The following is an 18,795-nucleotide window of genomic DNA, read 5'->3' on the forward strand; positions in this document are numbered from 1 at the left end:
CAAAGTGCAAGAAGGTTCCCTTTTCTCCACACCCTCTCCAGCATTTGTTGTTTGTAGGTTTTCTGATGATGGCCATTCTGACTGGTGTGAGATAATACCTCATTCTAGTTTTAATTTGCATTTCTCTAATAATTAGAGATGTTGAGCAGCTTTTCATGTGCCTCTTGGCCATCTGTATGTCTTCTTTGGAGAAATGTCTATTTAGGTCATCTGCCCATTTTTGGATTGGGTTTTTTTTTTTTTAATATTGAGCTGCATGAGCTGTTTATATATTTTGGAGATTAATCCTTTGTCCGATGATTCGTTTGCAAATATTTTCTCCCATTCTGAGGGTTGTCTTTTCATCTTGTTTATAGTTTCTTGCTGTGCAAAAGCCTTTAAGTTTCATTAGGTCCCATTTATTTATTTTTGTTTTTATTTCCATTACTCTACGAGGTGGGTCAAAAGAGATCTTGCTGTGATTTAGGTCAAAGGACATTCTTCCTATGTTTCCCTCTAAGAGTTTTATAGTGTCTGGTCTTACATTTAGGTCTCTAATCCGTTTTGAGTTTATTTTTGTGTATGGTGTTAGGGAGTGTTCTCATTTCATTCTTTTTTCTTCTTTTTACAATTTTATTATTTTATTTTATTATTTATTTTTTGGCTGCGTTAGGTCTTCATTGTGGTGTGTGGGCTTCTCACTGCGGTGGCTTCTCTTGTTGTGGAGCATGGGCTCTAGGCGTGCGGGCTTCAGTAGTTGTGGCTTGTGGGCTCTAGAGCGCAGGCTCAGTAGTTGTGGTGCATGGGCTTAGTTGCTCCGCGGCATGTGGGATCTTCCCGGACCAGGGCTCGAACCCATGTCCCCTGCATTGGCAGGCGGATTCTCAACCACTGCACCACTAGGGAAGTCCTAATTTCATTCTTTTACATGTAGCTGTCCAGTTTTCCCAGCACCACTTATTGAAGAGACTGTCTTTTCTCCATTGTATAGCCTTGCCTCCTTTGTCATAGATTAGTTGACCATAGGTGTGTGGGTTTATCTCTGGGCTTTCTATCTTGTTCCATTGATCTATGTTTCTGTTTTTGTGCCGGTACCATATTGTCTTGATTACTGTAGCTTTGTAGTATAGACTGAAGTCAGGGAGTCTGATTCCTCCAGCTCCGTTTTTTTCCCCTCAAGACCACTTTGGCTATTCAGGGTCTTTTGTGTCTCCGTACAAATTTTAAGATTTTTTGTTCTAGTTCTGTAAAAAATGCCATTGGTAATTTGATAGGGATTGCATTGAATCTGTAGATTGCTTTGGGTAGTAGAGTCATTTTCACAATATTGATTCTTCCAATCCAAGAACATGATATATCTCTCCATCTGTTGGTATCATCTTTAATTTCTTTCATCAGTGTCTTATAGTTTTCTGCATACAGGTCTTTTGTCTCCCTAGGTAGGTTTATTCCTAGATATTTTATTCTTTTTGTTGCAATGGTAAATGGGAGTGTTTCCTTAATTTCTCTTTCAGATTTTTCATCATTAGTGTATAGGAATGGAAGAGATTTCTGTGCATTAATTTTGTATCCTGCAACTTTACCACATTCATTGATTAGCTCTAATAGTTTTCTGGTGGCATTTTTAGGATTCTCTATGTATAGTATCATGTCATCTGCAAACAGTGACAGTTTTACTTCTTCTTTTCCAAGTTGTATTCCTTTTATTTCTTTTTCTTCTCTGACTGCCGTGGCTAGGACTTCCAGAAATATGTTGAATAATGGTGGCGAGAGTGGACATCCTTTTCTTGTTCCTGATCTTAGAGGAAATGCTTTCAGTTTTCCACCATTGAGAATGATGTTTGCTGTGTGTTTGTCATATATGCCCTTTATTATGTTGAAGTAGGTTCCCTCTATGCTCACTTTCTGGAGAGTTTTTATCATAAATGCGTGTTGAAGTTTGTCGAAAGCTTTTTCTGCCTCTTTTGAGATGATCATATGGTTTTTCTTCTTCATTTTAATATGGTGTATCACATTGATTGATTTGTGTATATTGAAGAATCCTTGCATCCCTGGGATAAATCCCACTTGATCGTGGTGTATGATCCTTTTAATGTGTTGTTGGATTCTGTTTGCTAGTATTTTGTTGAGGATTTTTGCATCTATATTCATCAGTGATATTGGCCTGTAATTTTCTTTTTTTATAGTATCTTTGTCTGGTTTTGGTATCAGGGTGATGGTGGCCTCGTAGAATGAGTTTGGGAGTGTTCCTTCCTCTGCAATTTTTTGGAAGAGTTTGAGAAGGATAGGTGTTAGCTCTTCTCTAAATATTTGATAGAATTCACCTGGGAAGCCATCTGGTCCTGGACTTCTGTTTGTTGGAAGATTTTTAATCATAGTTTCAATTTTAATCATAGTTTCAGTGTCATTACTTGTGATTGGTCTGTTCATATTTTCTATTTCTTCAGTCTTGGAAGGTTATACCTTTGTAAGGATTTGCCCATTTCTTCCAGGTTGTCCATTTTATTGGCATAGAGTTGCTTGTGGTAGTCTCTTAGGATGCTTTGTATTTCTGCGGTGTCTACTGTAACTTCTTTTTCATTTCTAATTTTATTGATTTGAGTCCTCTTCTTCTTTTTGTTGATGCGTTTGGTGAAAGGTTTATCAATTTTCTTTATCTTCTCAAAGAGCCAGCTTTTAGTTTTATTGATCTTTGCAATTATTTCCTTCATTTCTTTTTCATTTATTTCTGCTCTGATCTTTATGATTCCTTTCCTTCTGCTAACTTTGGGTTCTGTTTGTTCTTCTTTCTTTAGTTCCTTTAGGTGTAAGGTTAGATGGTTTATTTGAGAGATTTTTCTTGTTTCTTGACGTAGGCTTGTATTGCTATAAACTTCCCTCTTAGAACTGCTTTTGCTGTGTCCCGTAGGTTTTGGATCGTCATGTTTTTGTTGTAATTTGTATCTAGGTATTTTCTGATTTCCTCTTTGATTTCTTCAATAATCTCTTGGTTATTTAATAACGTATTGTTTAGCCTCCATGTGTTTTTTACTTTTTTCCCTTGTAATTTATTTCTAATCTCGAGGTGTTGTGGTTGGAAAAGATGCTTGATATGATTTCAGTTTTCTTAAATTTACCGAGGCTTGATTTGTGACCCAAGATGTGATCTATCCTGGAGAATGTTCCATGTGCACTTGAGATGAAAGTGTAATCTGCTGTGTTTGGATGGAATGCCCTTTGAATATCAACTAAGTCTATCTGGCCTATGTGTCATTTAAAGCTTGTGTTCCTTATTAATTTTCTGTCTGGATGATCTGTCCACTGGTGTAAGTGAGGTGTTAAAGTCCCCACTATCATTGTGTTACTGTCGATTTCCTCTTTTATAGCTGTTAGCATTTGCCTTATGTATTGAGGTGCTTGTATGTTGGGTGCATATATATTTATAATTGTTGTATCTTCTTCTTGAATTGATCCCTTGATCATTATGTAGTGTCCTTCCTTGTTTCCTGTAACATTCTTTAGTTTAGAGTCTATTTTATCTGAAATGAGTATTGCTATATCAGCTTTCTTTTGTTTTCCATTTGCATGGAATATCTTTGTCCATCCCCTCACTTTCAGTCTGTATGTGTCCCTAGGTCTGAAGTGGGTCTCTTGTGGAGAGCATATATACGGGTCTTGTTTTTGTATCCATTCAGTGAGCCTGTGTCTTTTGGTTGGAGCATTTAATCCATTCACATTTAAGGTAATTATTGATATGTTTGTTCGTATTACCATTTTCTTAATTGTTTTGGGGTTGCTTTTGCAGGTCCTTTTCTTCTCTTGTGTTTCCCACTTAGAGAAGTTCCTTTAGCCTTTGTTGTAGAGCTGGTTTGGTGGTGCTGAATTCTCTTAGCTTTTGCTTGTCTGTAAAGCTTTTGATTTCTCCATCAAATCTAAATGAGATCCTTGTCGGCTAGAGTAATCTTGGTTATAGGTTCTTCCCTTTCATCACTTTAAATATATCATGCCACTCCCTTCTGGCTTGTAGAGTTTCTGCTGAGAAATCAGCTGTTAACCTTCTGGGAGTTCCCTTGTATGTTATTTGTCATTTTTCCCTTGTTGCTTTTAATAATTTTTCTTTGTCTTTAATTTTTGTCAGTTTGATTACTGTGTGTCTCGGCATGTTTCTCCTTGGGTTTATCCTCCCTGGGAGTGTCTGTGCTTCCTGGACTTGGGTGGCTATTTCCTTTCCCATGTTAGGGAAGTTTTCGACTATAATCTCTACAAATATTTTCTCGGGTCCTTTCTGTTTTCTCCTTCTGGGCCCTCTATAATGCGAATGTTGTTGCGTTTAATGTTGTCCCAGAGGTCTCTTAGGCTGCCTTCATTTCTTTTCATTCTTTTTTCTTTATTCTGTTCCACGGCAGTGAATTCCACCATTCTGTCTTCCAGGTCACTTATCCGTTCTCCTGCCTCAGTTATCCTGCTACTGATTCCTTCTAGTGTATTTTTCATTTCAGTTATTGTATTGTTCATCTCTGTGTTTGTTTGTTCTTTAATTCTTCTAGGTTTTTGTTAAACATTTCTTGCATCTTCTCGATCTTTGCCTCCATTCTTTTTCCGAGGTCCTGGATCATCTTCACTATCATTATTCTGAATTCTTTTTCTGGAAGATTGCCTATCTCCACTTCATTTCATTGTTTTTCTGGGGTTTTATCTTGTTCCTTCATCTGGAACATAGTCCTCTGCCTTTCCATTTTGTCTGTCTTTCTGTGATTGTGGTTTTCATTCCACAGGCTGCAGGGTTGTAGTTCTTCTAGCTTCTGCTTTCTGCCCTCTGGTGGATGAGGCTATCTAAGAGTCTTGTGCAAGCTTCCTGATGGGAGGGACTGGTGGTGGGTAGAGCTGGGTGTTGCTCTGGTGGGCAGAGCTCAGGAAAACTTTAATCTGCTTGTCTGCTGATGGGTGGGGCTGGGTTCCCTCCCTATTGGTTGTTTGGCCTGAGGCGACTTTGTGTGTGCCCTCCAAGAGTAGAGTCTCTTTCCCCCAGACCTTTCGAAGTCCTGCAATCAAATCCCGCTAGCCTTCGAAGTCTGATTCTCTAGGAATTCCTCCTCCCATTGCTGGAGCCCCAGGTTGGAAATCCTGACCTAGGGCTCAGAACCTTCACTCCAGTGGGTGGACTTCTGTGGTATAATCGTTCTCCAGTTTTGTGATTTGATTTTATTGTGATTGCACCCCTCCTAGTGTCTCATTGCAGCTTCTCCTTTGTCTTTGGATGTGGGGTATCTTTTTTCGGTGAGTTCCAGTGTCTTCCTGTTGATGACTGTCCAGCAGTTAGTTGTGATTCCAGTGCTCTTGCAAGAGGGAGTGAGCGCACATCGTTCTACTCTGCCATCTTGAACCAATCTGCCTCTAAGTCTGTTTTTAAAAAAATTTTTCTTTTCGCCTGTATCAGGTGGCTCAACTCTTGGTTTGCCCAGCACGGTCCTGGTTTACATCACTTATTGCATTGTAATTATTAACAGCACCCCGTTTTACTCCTAGGAGTATCTTAGGTTGGTTGATAAATAGTATGATCACTCTAACGGAGCTAAGGTCATCTTCCTTAAAATGTGCCCCTCCCCCCTGCCGTGGAGTATGGGCAGGAACTGTGGACAGAGTAATGCTAATAAACTTTTTAGTATTTGCTGAAGTTTTACCAAGAGTAATGATTAGTGAAAACCTATTACTATTATTATCCCCACTTGAGCGGGTATCCTCCTAAGATAACCCCTGACCTGTGATATGTACATGAGAGTGATGGCTGTGAAAGCTACAGGGAGAGTATGTCCTCCTGGAGGTAGCATCTGGCAGGCTAGGTGGGTGGGCGTCTGGGTTGCTTGGTCCCAGCCGGTTGTGGGACCTGGGGGAATGTTGACAGTCTTGGGACTGGAGAGACAGTACCTAAAGGGGTCTCCTGAAGGTGCGTGCTAGTCTAGCCAGTGAAGGTGCTTAGCTCAGGCAGAAAGAGCCAGCTGAATAGGAAGCCGAGGCAAGGGGACCGTGATCGGCCGGGCACCAGGGAAGTCCTGGGTCAGGTGGAGAGGCTGGCAGGCCCCCAGCTGACCCAGACCTTCACCGTCTTAGCTAGCTTAGACGACCAGCTGATTGTAGTGCTTTTGTAGTGGGTTGGGAGGAAGAGTGGGCCAAGGGCTCCGAGGGGCCTGGTGGCTCCCTGTGCCCTTGGGCTCTGCGGAGGCTGAGGAAGCTGGATTCTCAGCCCTGATGGAAGGACACTGTGTCTGAGGTGGGGCTTAGTAAGTGAGTTTGAACTCTGTGGTGACTCTCCTGGCTTATTACCAGCGGTGTCATCTCGATCTTGGTCCAGTTCCAATCCGAGCCAGTCTCTTTTTTTCTTTTCTTTTATTTTTTTTTTAAATTTGGCCACACCACTTGGCTTGTGGGACCTTAGTTCCACCACGAGGGATTGAACCCACACCCTCCGCTGTGAAAGTGCTGAGTGCCAACCACTGGTCGGCCAGGGAATTCCCCAAGCCACTTTCTTTATTTGCCAATTTAACATATTAGTATTAACCTTGTGGGGTGGATGGGAGAAGATTTTAGCCACGTTTGCTTTTGCTGCTTTCCTCTGGGACCTGCCTGAAGCCCAGCTACCTCTCCCAGGTTCCCCGATACCCTCCCTTCTACAGGACATTCTTTTATGATCTCTGCTGAATTAGAGGCAAGTACTTAGTATTTCAGGATTTTTCTGAGAGTGTTTTAGGCCTTTGGCTTCTGACTCGCTGTTCTCTTTGCTTGGAACACGAGGACCCTGCTCTCGTCCTTCGAGTCTTGGTCCACACCTGGCCTCCTCGGTGAGCTCGGCCTCCTCACGCCACCTAAAGCAGCTGCCCCCACCCTCAGCCGTGTCTCCCTCTTTTTATTTTCCGTCTGGTCATTATCATTGTTCTGGACCTATCTTTTTAATTTGATTATCGTCCTTCTTCCCTTCCCGAATGTGAGCTCCATAAAAAAGACTGTATCTGAGGTCTAGAACCTAGAAAAGTGCCTGTTACATGATGGGTGCTTAAGTGTTAATTCGAATTAATGTTATAATTCCGGTTTCCCTATAGTCCTGTTGTTGAGATTCCTGGTGAAAAAAGTGGGTTTGTGTGTTGCATCCTTTTGTATTAATAAAGGGGTTATGCATGTGCTGTGGTTTGGGGGCTGCTTCCCTGGGGATTGAGGGAGGAAGATCTCATTTGGCTCTGGCCTCTTTGGAGGGAGAAAGAGGGAGCGGCCCTTCCTCTGCTCTTGGGTTACACAGCAGGGTCCTGGGGCCCTTTCACTGTTCTTAACCCTTTGCGGGGTGTGTGTGGGGTGGTCTCTCTTACCTCTGTCCCCCCATCCTTCTGATGAGGTGCAGGTGACCTCCATGAGGGGTGGGGAGTAGAGAGGAATCAGATTCCCTTGAAAATGGTATTCAGATCACAGGGGCTGGTTTAGGGCTGTGGGGAAACAGGACAGCCTGGAGCCAAGGTGACAGGCCATCTTAAAGTGTCTCCTACAAAGCATTCTCTTTGCTGACAAAGCCTGTATGTGTTGTTTTCAGTTGCTTTTTTCCCGCCTCTGCAAGCTTATAGGAAACATTTTTTTTTTAAAGCAAATGGGAGAAGGTACCAAAATTATTAAGGAAGCTGTTTTAGCCTGTCCTAGGATTCACTAGGGAGTTTCGTCTCTCTCAACTTACTTCCTATCAAATAAGCCCTTTAACAGACCATGTACAGAGGCTTTTCACAAGATGTTTTTGTTCTTTCTGAATATGCAGCTATTCAAGCTGAGGGTTGGTATGTTCATAATTGACCTAATGCTTCAAAGAATGAACTGGTTTAGCTGGAATTTTCCAAAAGTCTGTCCTAGTGACTTAGTATTGCCCAGATAGAAAGTGTATAATTTATAATTAGCTTTTCCCCCTTAGCTCTGAGTAATAGGCAGAAAGCCTATTACATTTTAAATTGGGTTATCATTTTGGACAGCTCTTCTCAGTATTATGTAAAGAATTCCCCATTCCAGGTCTGGAGTCTCTGCTGGGAGCTCTAAACAGTTGCCTAGAAGAAAGATGGACAGAATAGTCATAAAGAAGGACTGACCTGGTGTGGAAGAGTGGTTTTATGTTCAAAGCCAGCGTGGGCACTGGGGATTTTTCCATCACGCCTTCTGCCTTAGGGCTGTTGGGCCTTCTATGTTTTGTTTATGGAGCTTAAGCAATCTCTCAGTTATTAGCTCATGGATAATTACCAGAAATATGAACTCAAGGACTTCTCTGGTGGCGCAGTGGTTAAGAATCTGCCTGCCAGTGCAGGGGACACGGGTTCGAGCCCTAGTCCTGGAAGATCCCACATGCCGCAGAGCAACTAAGCCCATGCGCCACAACTACTCAGCCTACACTCTAGAGCCTTCAAGCCACAACTGCTGAGCCTGCAAGCCACAACTACTGAGGCTGCAGGCCACAACCACTGAGTCCACGGCACCTAGAGCCCGTGCTCTGCAACTGCAATGAGAAGCCCACGCACCCACCACAACGAAGGGTAGCCCCCGCTCACCGCAACGAAGAGCCAACGCAGCCAAAAATAAATAAATAAATAAATAAAAAAAAAGTGATGTGTGGTCTCTACGCGCTTATTAAAAAAAAAGAAATATGAACTCAAATCATTGCTTTTTTTTAACCCTTTACCTTTTCTCCTAATCATGTAGGGTGGTGACGTAAAAATTAAATGAAAAAATAGGCTCACCTACTTTATTAGTTATTCTGTTTACTTGGAGTAAAATCATAGCTGTGTCATCAACTGCCCTTTCTCTTCAAACCTCATACCATTTGCCAAGAAATAATTGTGAATTGTAGGACAACCTAGGTCAGGGGTTGAAGTCTCTATCAGAGTGTTCCTATGGGGCCTTAAATATTTAAAAATTAGTCACCTTGCTGTATGATGATATAGAAGAATCTGATGGACAGGCCTGAGGAGAAAGAAGTTTGGGCAGAAACATGAAGAGCTGAAGCAGAGTGTTAAGAAAATCCTGGAGCCAGCTGCAAGAGGCATTGGAGAGAACAAGAGGGTCAGTGGTACTATACCAAAGTCTTAGGGTCCTCAACTCTCTCAGTGGAACAGAAGGAAACGCACCAAATGCTGCCTCATTGAACATGGTGAGTTTAATTTTAACTTTCTGTATTTCCGATGACATCCTCTGGGGAACTGAAGGCACAACTGAGTCTGTTCGGTGGGCCTGAAGAGTCATGACCCCAAGGGAAGGGACCAGGAACAAAAGGAAGCAGTAACAGAGGATGCTCTTCAGGACTTCACACCTAAGCCAAGTTGACAGAGCTACAGTGAGGCTGGGCAAGATGGAATTGCACCCTGAAATTCACATCAATGTTGAAGGGAGCCCTAGACTGTCAATGCTGAAAGAATCATCAGAAAAAGAGAATGTCTAAAAATTAGAACTGTGCTGTGTGGAGACTTTGGGAAAAAATCATTTGGAAGTTTTGGGGAGATTCCAAATAAATAAGAACCTTGTTCTGAATAAATTGTTTTTGAGTTAGAGATAAATGATTGCAATAGATGCATCTTCCTGATTTTTTTTGGTGGCAAAATATCTGTTTTTCTTGTCCTTTCTGGGGACATAAAATAAATGGGGTCACAAATTAGGCATATGTGTGTTTTTGTGTTAAGTAGCAAGTATTTAGGTTTGCCCAGAACATACTTTGCATTATATATTAGGTGCTTTGGGGAAATGAAAACAGTAAAGACAGCCTGTGGTCTCATGGGACCACTGAAGGTAGAGGGGATTGATTTAGATTTCATGTTTGACTGTGAAATTTGTGGCAATTTCAACAGTGCCAGGCTGTGGAAGGTGCTTTCTTCCCTGGCTGTGAAAGGTTTTTCCTAAGTACATAAACATTATAAGTTAGATGCCCTGAACTCTAGAATGTTTTTTCCAAGGAAGTTGTCTCAGGTCCCTGTGATTAAGCAGCCTGCGCCTCTTTGAGTTCATCCAATAATTTAGATTTCTCATGAATTCCCCTTCAGATGGCTTTTTCTTAGAGTTCGTGGGCAGAGGCTTGCGATGGGAGTTCTTGAGGGGTGAGGGGGAGGATCGGAGCTTCCTGGATGTTCAGCCTGTTTCCCAGGCTTTGGTTTAATGGTGATTGCAGGCGGAGGGAATCCTATTCCCCGCTTCCGGTTTCATGCAAAGCCATGTCACACTCTGTGCCCTGATACATTGTGTGCCCAACATCTGTTACGTGCATAGCAAAAGAACATGAAGTTAGGTAAACTTCACCCTAAACCCAAGAGGTTCCACTGCAAAACAGAGCGTCTCAAAGTATCACGGGGTTACTGCCAAGTTCTCATCTGCTTCTTGCAAATTTTGGACAAACACAGTGTACAAAAGGTTACAAAACCTGTATAAACACTGGACTGCTAGTATGTTGAGGGCTGAGGTGATGCAAATATTTGCCGAGATTTTATATAGACAAATAGTCTGTTAATGATAGCTGTGGTCTCAGGGAGTAAACAATTTCTACATGGACTTCTGCGTAAGAACAGGAGTTCTGGTGGGCCCTGTGTGTGAACCCAAGGCCCACGTGTGACCTTCTTGTCCTCTTGTCCTCTACTGCCAGGCCAGCTGTCGCTATTCGTGTGCTGTGGAGATCCCACTGTTGACAGCCCTGTCCTCTGACTCGGGGTGGCAGATACTGTTTTTAATAGAATCCAGGCAACTTGTATCACGTTACACATACTAAAGTAATCTGTCTGCAGCTGTCTCTGGATTCATTTGCTAGCTGCACTTTGAGACCGGAGTTAATCATAGGTCAGAGTTAAACTTTGTCATGGGTCAGGAGAGAAAGGCCAGCTGGCTATTCCTGGTTGGGTCTCTTTTGGTGTGTCTTCTACCGCTCATCATTTGACTGCCATCTCTGAGTCATCAGAAATGAGAACCTCTTTGGTGGGTGTCTCTGCCTAGAGCCTTGCTAGTCTGCAGACCAGCAGTATCGCCATCACCTGGAGCTGGGGAGAAACGTAGTCTCAGGTCCTGCCCCAGACTCAGTGAATCAGAATTTGTATTTGACCAGGATCTCCAGGTGATTCGAATGCATGGGTCTAGGCTAGGCTCCTGTTGTCTTCTGCTTTGTCGAAGCTGGGTTGCTACCTCATCCAGGTTCTGACGGTGGAAGAGGAGAGCGTGGAGGAGGTGTGCTCATGGTTTTAAGGCCTGGATCCTGCGTGTGAGTGACACACAGCCCTTCTCCTGTCTCCCGTGCCACACGGTCTCACCTAACTGCAGGGGGGCTAGGAAATAGTCTGAACATGTGCCAGGAATAAGAGAAGGAAGGATCAGACTCATGAATGGGCCAAGTGATGTATTAGGTGAGCTACGCTGTGGATGGAGTTCAGCTGTTAATATTATTCCCACCTTTCCTTTTGTTACTCCTTTATTCTTTGTTTTTCATTAATCATTACGTTAATCAAAATATTTCAAAAGTATTCTCGGGCTTCCTTGGTGGCGCAGTGGTTGAGAATCTGCCTGCCAATGCAGGGGACACGGGTTCGAGCCCTGGTCTGGGAAGATCCCACATGCCGCGGAGCAACTAGGCCCGTGAGCCACAATTGCTGAGCCTGTGCGTCTGGAGCCTGTGGTCCGCAACAAGAGAGGCCGCGATAGTGAGAGGCCCGCGCACCGCGATGAAGAGTGGCCCCCACTTGCCACAACTAGAGAAAGCCCTAGCACAGAACCGAAGACCCAACACAGCCAAAAATAAAAATAAATAAATTAATTAAAAGAAAAAGTATACTCATTGCTGATTAGAGAAAAAGATATTAATTTTATTTCTAACCACAGATAACACCAATATTAATTGTTGGGTGACTCACTTTTATAGAGAAAACAACCCAACATCTAAGACCTATGTACAGATGTGGATTTACCCCCAGTCTTCCTTCTTTTCTCTCATGATGGAAAATGACAAGCATATACAAAACTAGAAGGAGTTGCATAATGAACCCCTGAGCACTCATCTGTAAGTGTCAGCAAGGGTACCACCTCATGGCTAATCTTGCCTCGACTCACTTCTGACTCACTTCCTGTGCTGGATGTGAAGTGTCCATTTTTTTTCATGTCTGATGAGTGAAGAATGGTGTTATGGGCTGAATTGTGTCCCTGCAAAACTTATGTGTTGAAACCCCAGTGCCCAGTACATCAGAAAGTGACTGTATTTGGACACTGGGCCTTTAAAGAGGTGATAAAGCGAAAATTAAGACATTAGGGTGGGCCCTAACCCAATATGACTGGTGTCCTTGTAAGAAGAGAAAAATTGGACACTGAAAGAGACACTGGGGATGCACATACACACAGAGGAAAAGGGCCTGTGAGGAGACACAGAAGGTGGCCGTCTGCAAGCCAAGGAGAGAGACCTCAGAGGAAACCAACCCTGCTGACGCCTTAATCTTGGACTTTTAGCCTCCAGAAATGTGAGAAATTTCTGTTGTTTAAGCCACCCAGTCTGTGGCATTTTGTTGTAGCAGCCCTAGCAAACTAATACAAATGATATACCATTGCTCTTTCCTTTTTTTTTTTAAAAGGAAGAGCACCAAAACCCACTTTTGTTAATGTCACTGTATATATTTGTTATGTAATTTTCACAAGTCTTTGTAGGAAAGTGTCAGTATGATTATATATACACATACACACCTGTTAAATTATCTATTGAAATCACGTTGTACATCTTCTCACTTCACATTTTTTTTACTCTTTGTGTCATACAACAGGCACAGAATATTATATAAACAAAGGCATAGCTTTGGAGAACTATTGTAAAGTTAACACCCTGTAACCACCATCCAGATTATGAAATAAGGTTCTGCCAGCTTCCCCTTCCACCTTCAAGTATCCTGTCCCAGTCACAAGCCCTTCCCTTTCCTCAAAAAGAATTAAAGGTCAACTTCAAACTCTTCAGTGTCTATATTTCTTTTAAATCTTCATCGGTATACCTGTAGTGTATTCATTTTTTTAGAGTTTTAATTAGTCTGCATACTCTGATGGGTTCACATTCTGCTTCCTTTTAAAATGCAGTATAATTTAATATAAGCAATGCCTTTTGATAATGCCGGTCCTATATTTATCGTTTAAAACAACTCTAATATATTCTAGCATATATATTTTAGCGATTTATCTGTTTTCTGGCACTTGCCATTTGGCTACTTTTTTAAGGTAGTATTTTGAGTGTAATCATCATCTCTGGACTGATTCTTTAATTCTGAACTGTGTAATCATTCATCCTGAAAATACATATTCAGCACCTTCTCTGCCCCAGGTACTGGACTATGCACTGGGGAGAGAAAGTGCTGGCCTTCTCTCCCAAGCTTTAAAGCTTAGCTCTGTGGAGTACATTTCTATTTTTTCCTTTTTTTTTTTTTTTTTTTGACTGCGCTGCACAGCATGGGGATCTTAGTTCCCTGACTAGGGATCAAACCTGCGCCCCCTGCAGTGGAAGCGCAGAGTCTTCACCACTGGACGGCCAGGGAAGTCCCTGAGTACATTTCTAAAAGTTAAATTTCTGAGGCAAAGGATACACTGGCTTTGTGTTAAACACATCTGGGGTTTTTTTTGTTTGTTTTTTTTTTTTTTAATTTTTATTTATTTATTTTTTGGCTGCATTGGGTCTTCGTTGTGGTGCACGGGCTTCTCATTGCGGTAGCTTCTCTTGTTGCGGAGCACGGGCTCTAGGCACGAGGGCTTCAATAGTTGTGGCTCACAGGATCTAGAGCGCAGGCTCAGTAGTTGTGGTGAATGGGCTTAGTTGCTCCACAGCATGCGGATCTTTCTGGACCAGGGATCAAACCCATGTCCCCTGCATTGGCAGGCGGATTCCTAACCACTGTGCCACCAGGGAAGTCCCTACATCTGGGTTGTTTTAAAGGAAAATTGGATCAATTTGAAATATGCCAATCTTGTAATTGTGTCTGTGTTGACCTGGCCAAAATTGGAAGGAAAAATGAAATTGGGTCTGGCATGGCACCTTTGTGTTTTTCTGATTGCCAGCAAGGTTTATGTTTCCCAGCACTGTTTACTGTTGGGTTTCCTGAACAGGTTGACTGTTTATCGCTAATGCCCTTACGAGTGAGGCAGGGCCAAGTTCTCTCCTCACAGGTGTCCCTGACTTGAGTCCTACCCTCTTCACACTGGCATGGCCCCAGGTGCTCATAATCTGTCCATTGAGAGCCCTTCTCCTACCTCCTTCCAGTTGCTGCTGTCAATTTCCACAGCTGTCTGGAGCCTCAGACCTGTTCCACTTCTGAGCCAGTGGTCAGTGGTGGCCAGAGTGGTGGGCATGAGGGGACACCAGTGACAGGGGCCCGTGCATCCCCATTCAGTAGCTGGTCTGCTAGGCAGTATCCTGAATCCTTGCTTCCCCGTCCTTCCCTCAGGCATCCACCACAGCTAGATTCTAGGGGGACGGAGGGATCTTTGACCTACCCTTTGCAAGGTTCCTCAGGCCAGGTATCCCAAAGCCTGAGTTTTTGGTTCTAGTTCAATCATTTAACTGACCTTGCCATCTTAGGCCAGTTTTCCTCTCTGGGGCTCATGGGCTGTACTAGATTTTCCAAAGTGTGTTCTAGCTCTCATCCCCTATGATCCAACAATCATTTACCACTGCCGGTCTTTCCTGGAAGGGTAAATTCTCCATGCAGTTCCAGACCAAATCCACGAGGAATGCTTGCTGAAAATGCAGATTCTTCGTCTCTGCCCCAGATCTGGGGAGTCAGAACCCCCGTGAGTGGGGTCTGTGTTTATTTTTAACGAGCTTCTCAGGTGATTTCATTGCAGATTAAAATGTGAGAAGTCTGTCCTAGAGTTAGATAGAGCCCGTGCCCACCAGGCAAGAGGAGGGAGCTCTTAAAACATTCCTAGTCTCTTCTTTCCGTGTTGGCAGAAATGTTCGTAGTGACAGCAGTGGGCTGGTGGGCACTCGGTCTAGGACTGTAGTTGTGTATTAACTGCGGGCAGGACAGGGAGGCTGTGGGAGAAGGAGGTGATCAAAGCAGAGGAGCCAGTTGGTGGGTGGACCTCTCGGCCAGCAGAAGCTAAGCAGGTGCCGTCCTGAGATGTGAGCTGATGATGTGGAATCTTAAGCTCCAGGGAAGAGTTGTGCACTGAGTTCCGGCACCAACTCCCAGGAGTTGACCCAGACCTCACAGGTGAAGGGCCTCATCCTCCACAAGACTGCCCTCCCTCCCTTCAGACACCAGCTCCCAGTCCGGGGGTCCCCAGGCCACCCTCACTTTTGACCCACTGGCTACAAATTAAGGGATTCCCACAACCCCCTCCCGTTCAATAATTCGTTAGAACAACACACAGAACACAACTGCTTATTATGGCAAACAGATTCAAATTGGAACCAGTCAAAGGGAGAGTCACACAGGGTGAGGTCTGAGAGGGTCCCAAACTCTAGGCTTCCTTGTCTTATCCCTGTGGCGGCAGGACATGTCACCCTCCCTGCACATCGGTGTGTGATGATAGAGTATGGCCAACCAGGAAATCTCCCCCAAGCTTTGGTGTCCAGAGTTCCTATTGGGTTTTCATTATGTAGGCATCATGAATTGGACCATTGGCCATGTGATTGATCTCATCTTCAGACCCCCCCTCTACAGAGGTCAGGCTGAAAGCATGGACTCACAGGCCCGACCTTCTAATCCCATGGTTAGTCTTCCTGGTGTGGCCAGTCCCCATCCTGAGTCCTCTATTACCATAACCTTTAGGAGCCAACCATGAGTCACCTTGTTAGCATAAACAGTCAGAGCCCACACTCATGTTACTTGGGAAATTCCATGGATTTAGAGGAATGAGGATAAGTAGCAGCCAAAGTCTTTTTTTTTTTTTTCCTTCCCAGCTTTATTGAAGTCAATCGACAAAATTGTAGGATATTTGGAGTTTACGATGTGATGAGTTGATATATGTATGCATTGTGGAAAGATTCCTCCCATCAAGTTAAGTAGTGCATCCATCACCTCACGGACACCTTTTTTTGGTGAAAACATTTAAGTTCTATCTTAGCAAATTTCAGTTGGACAATACAGTATTATCAAGTATAGTCACCATGTTTTATATTAGATTCTCAGACCTTATTCATCTTAGAGCTGAAAGTATGTACCCTTTTACCAACCTTTCCCTTTTTATCCCCAAGCTCCTGGCAACCACTTTTCTTTTGTTTCTATAAGTTTGACTTAAAAAAAGAAAAAAAAAAAAAGATTCTGCATACAGTATTTGTCTTTCTCTCTCTGACTTATTTCACAAAGAAAGCATAATGCCTTCTAGGTTATTCCATGTTGTCACAAATGACAGGATTCCCTTCTTTTTTAAGGCTGAAGAATATTCCATTGTGTTATGTGTGTGTGTGTATGTATGTATGTGTGTGTGTATACATATGCATACATACATATACATATATATCACAGTTTATTTATCCATTCATTTGTTGGACATGTAGGTTGTTTCCTTACCTTGACTATTGTGAATAATGCTGCAGTGAACATGGGAGTACAGGTATCTCTTTGAGATAAAGATTTCATTTCCTTTGAATATATACCCAAAAGTAGAATTGCTAGACTGTATGGTAGTTCTGTTTTTAACTTTTTGAGGAATCTCCGTACTGTTTTCCATAGTGGCTGCACCAACTTACATTCCCACCTACAGTGTATGAGGGTTCCCTTTTCTTTACATCATCTCCAACACTTGTTATTTCTTGTTTTTTTGATGATAGCCATTCTAACTGATGTGAGGTGATATCTCAATGTGGTTTTGATTTGTATTTCCCTAATGATTGGTGATGTTGAGCATCTTTTCATGTGTCTGTTGGGCATCTTTATGCCTTCTTTGGAAAAATGTCTGTTCCGATCTTCTGCTATTATTTAATCAGGTTTTTTTTGTTGTTTTTTGTGAAGATGTATGAGTCCTTTATATAGTTTGGCTATTAGCCCCTTGTTGGATATGTGATTTGCAAATATCTTATATTCAGTCGGTTGCCTTTTCAGTTTGATGATGGGTTCCTTTGCTGTGCAGAAGCTTTCTAGTCCCATTTGTTTATTTTTGCTTTTGTTTCCCTTGCCTTTGGAGTCAGATCCACAAGAACATTGTTAAGATTGATGTCAGATAGGTTATTGTCTATATTTTCTTCTAGGAATTTTATGGTTTCAGATCTTACATTCAAGTCTTTAATCCATTTTGAGTTAACTTTAGTGTGTGTGGTGTAAGATAATGGTCTAGTTTCATTCTTTTTTTTTTTATAAATTTATTTACTTATGGCTGTGTTGGGTCTTCGTTGCTGTGCATGGGCTTTTCTCTAGTTGCGGCGAGCGGGGGCTACTCTTTGTTGCGGTGCGTGGGCTTCTCATTGCTGTGCGCGGGCTTCTCATTGCAGTGGCTTTTCTTGTTGTGGAGCATAGGCTCTAGAGCGCAGGCTTCAGTAGTTGTGGCACACGGGCTTAGTTGCTCCGCGGCATGTGGGGTCTTCCCGGACCAGGGCTCGAACCCATGTTCCCCTGCAATGGCAGGCGGATTCTTAACCGCTGCGACACTAAGGAAGCCCAGGGTTGGGACTGTTGATGTAAATACAGACAAGGTGTGCTCTGTGACAGGTTCTCAGACTGCAGCCGGCGTCAGCATCACCTGGAAGACTTGGTACAGTACAGCTCGCTGGGCCACACAGAGCATTTTTCATAGGGCAGGGTTGGGACTGAGAATTTGCGTTTCTCACAAGTTGCAGGATGCTAATGTTGCTGCTGTGGGGACCACAGTTTGAGAACCTGTGCTGTATAGAAGATGGGTAAGCTGGGGGATTGATCCCTTAGCCCTGCTTTGCCCTACATTGACCTGCAAAAAAGCCAAGAAGCAGATCCTATGCATAGCTCACAACCACAGTTTCCACATCATATTGTAATTCTTTGTTAACATAGATCCCTTGCTCCCCAGACTGAGCTGCTCAAGGACAATTGAACCAGCGAATATAGGAATGTGTTTAAACCATAACCCTTGACTTGGTGGTTAAGGACTGCTGCCAGTGCCCTGTGCTACTCTCTGGGGCCAACCTTTGAAGTAAAGTTCTGTGCCTTTTCCAGAAAGACAGATTAGGGCAGTGGTTCTGATCTAGGAGATTTTGCTACCAAAATGTCATTTTAGGTTGTCACAATTTAGGGTGAAGAGATGCTACTGGCATATTGAGGAAGGAGTCCAGGGATGCTGCAGACTCTCCTACAAAGCACAGAAGAGCCACCTGTGACGAGGAAGCATGCAGCCTGAAATGTCAACAGCGCTGAGCTTAAGAAATCCTGCCGTAGGGGAAAGTGTTCTAGTGCGGTAGGGTGGGTCTTACTGTGAGATCTGTCTGCGTGCCTCTCATTTGTCCCTCACCTCAGTCCCTCCTCTTGGACTTTCTGACCCAGGTCATCCTACTTCCCTACACCCCCTGTGTCACCAGCCCTGCCCAGGCTGGGCCATGGAAGCCTCCAGTAAGCAGGGAGCACTAACCAATGATTAATAATTTGCCACAGCTAAAAGTGCTTTAAAATGCATTATTCTTTCAACAATAAATGACTTATTTGAGTGGGGTGAGGGCACTTGTTGAATGTTTAACTGACCTCAGCTGACCTTTGCATTCCCCTTCTCCTAGAGAAATTTAGAGAGCGTTGTGTGAGTGTTCTTTGCCGTGGCTTCTCCACCAGCGAGTTGTTCATTTATTTATTCAGCAGAGTTTTGAGTGACTCACTCTGTGCCGGGCCCAGTGAACCACCACGGAAAGACTGGGTCCTACCTGCATGGAGCTCT

At 43.3% G+C, this 18,795-nt stretch overlaps 1 protein-coding gene across 2 annotated transcripts in view; it reads left to right on the plus strand.

Annotated features, from left to right (window-relative positions):
• The window catches only part of ABCC4 (ATP binding cassette subfamily C member 4 (PEL blood group)), a 218,320-nt gene that overhangs the window by 17,119 nt on the left and 182,406 nt on the right, over positions 1 to 18,795 (plus strand). The window lies entirely within an intron of this gene.

Source organism: Eubalaena glacialis, chromosome 16 (assembly GCF_028564815.1).
Source record: "Eubalaena glacialis isolate mEubGla1 chromosome 16, mEubGla1.1.hap2.+ XY, whole genome shotgun sequence".
In the NCBI taxonomy this organism is placed as follows: domain Eukaryota; kingdom Metazoa; phylum Chordata; class Mammalia; order Artiodactyla; family Balaenidae; genus Eubalaena; species Eubalaena glacialis.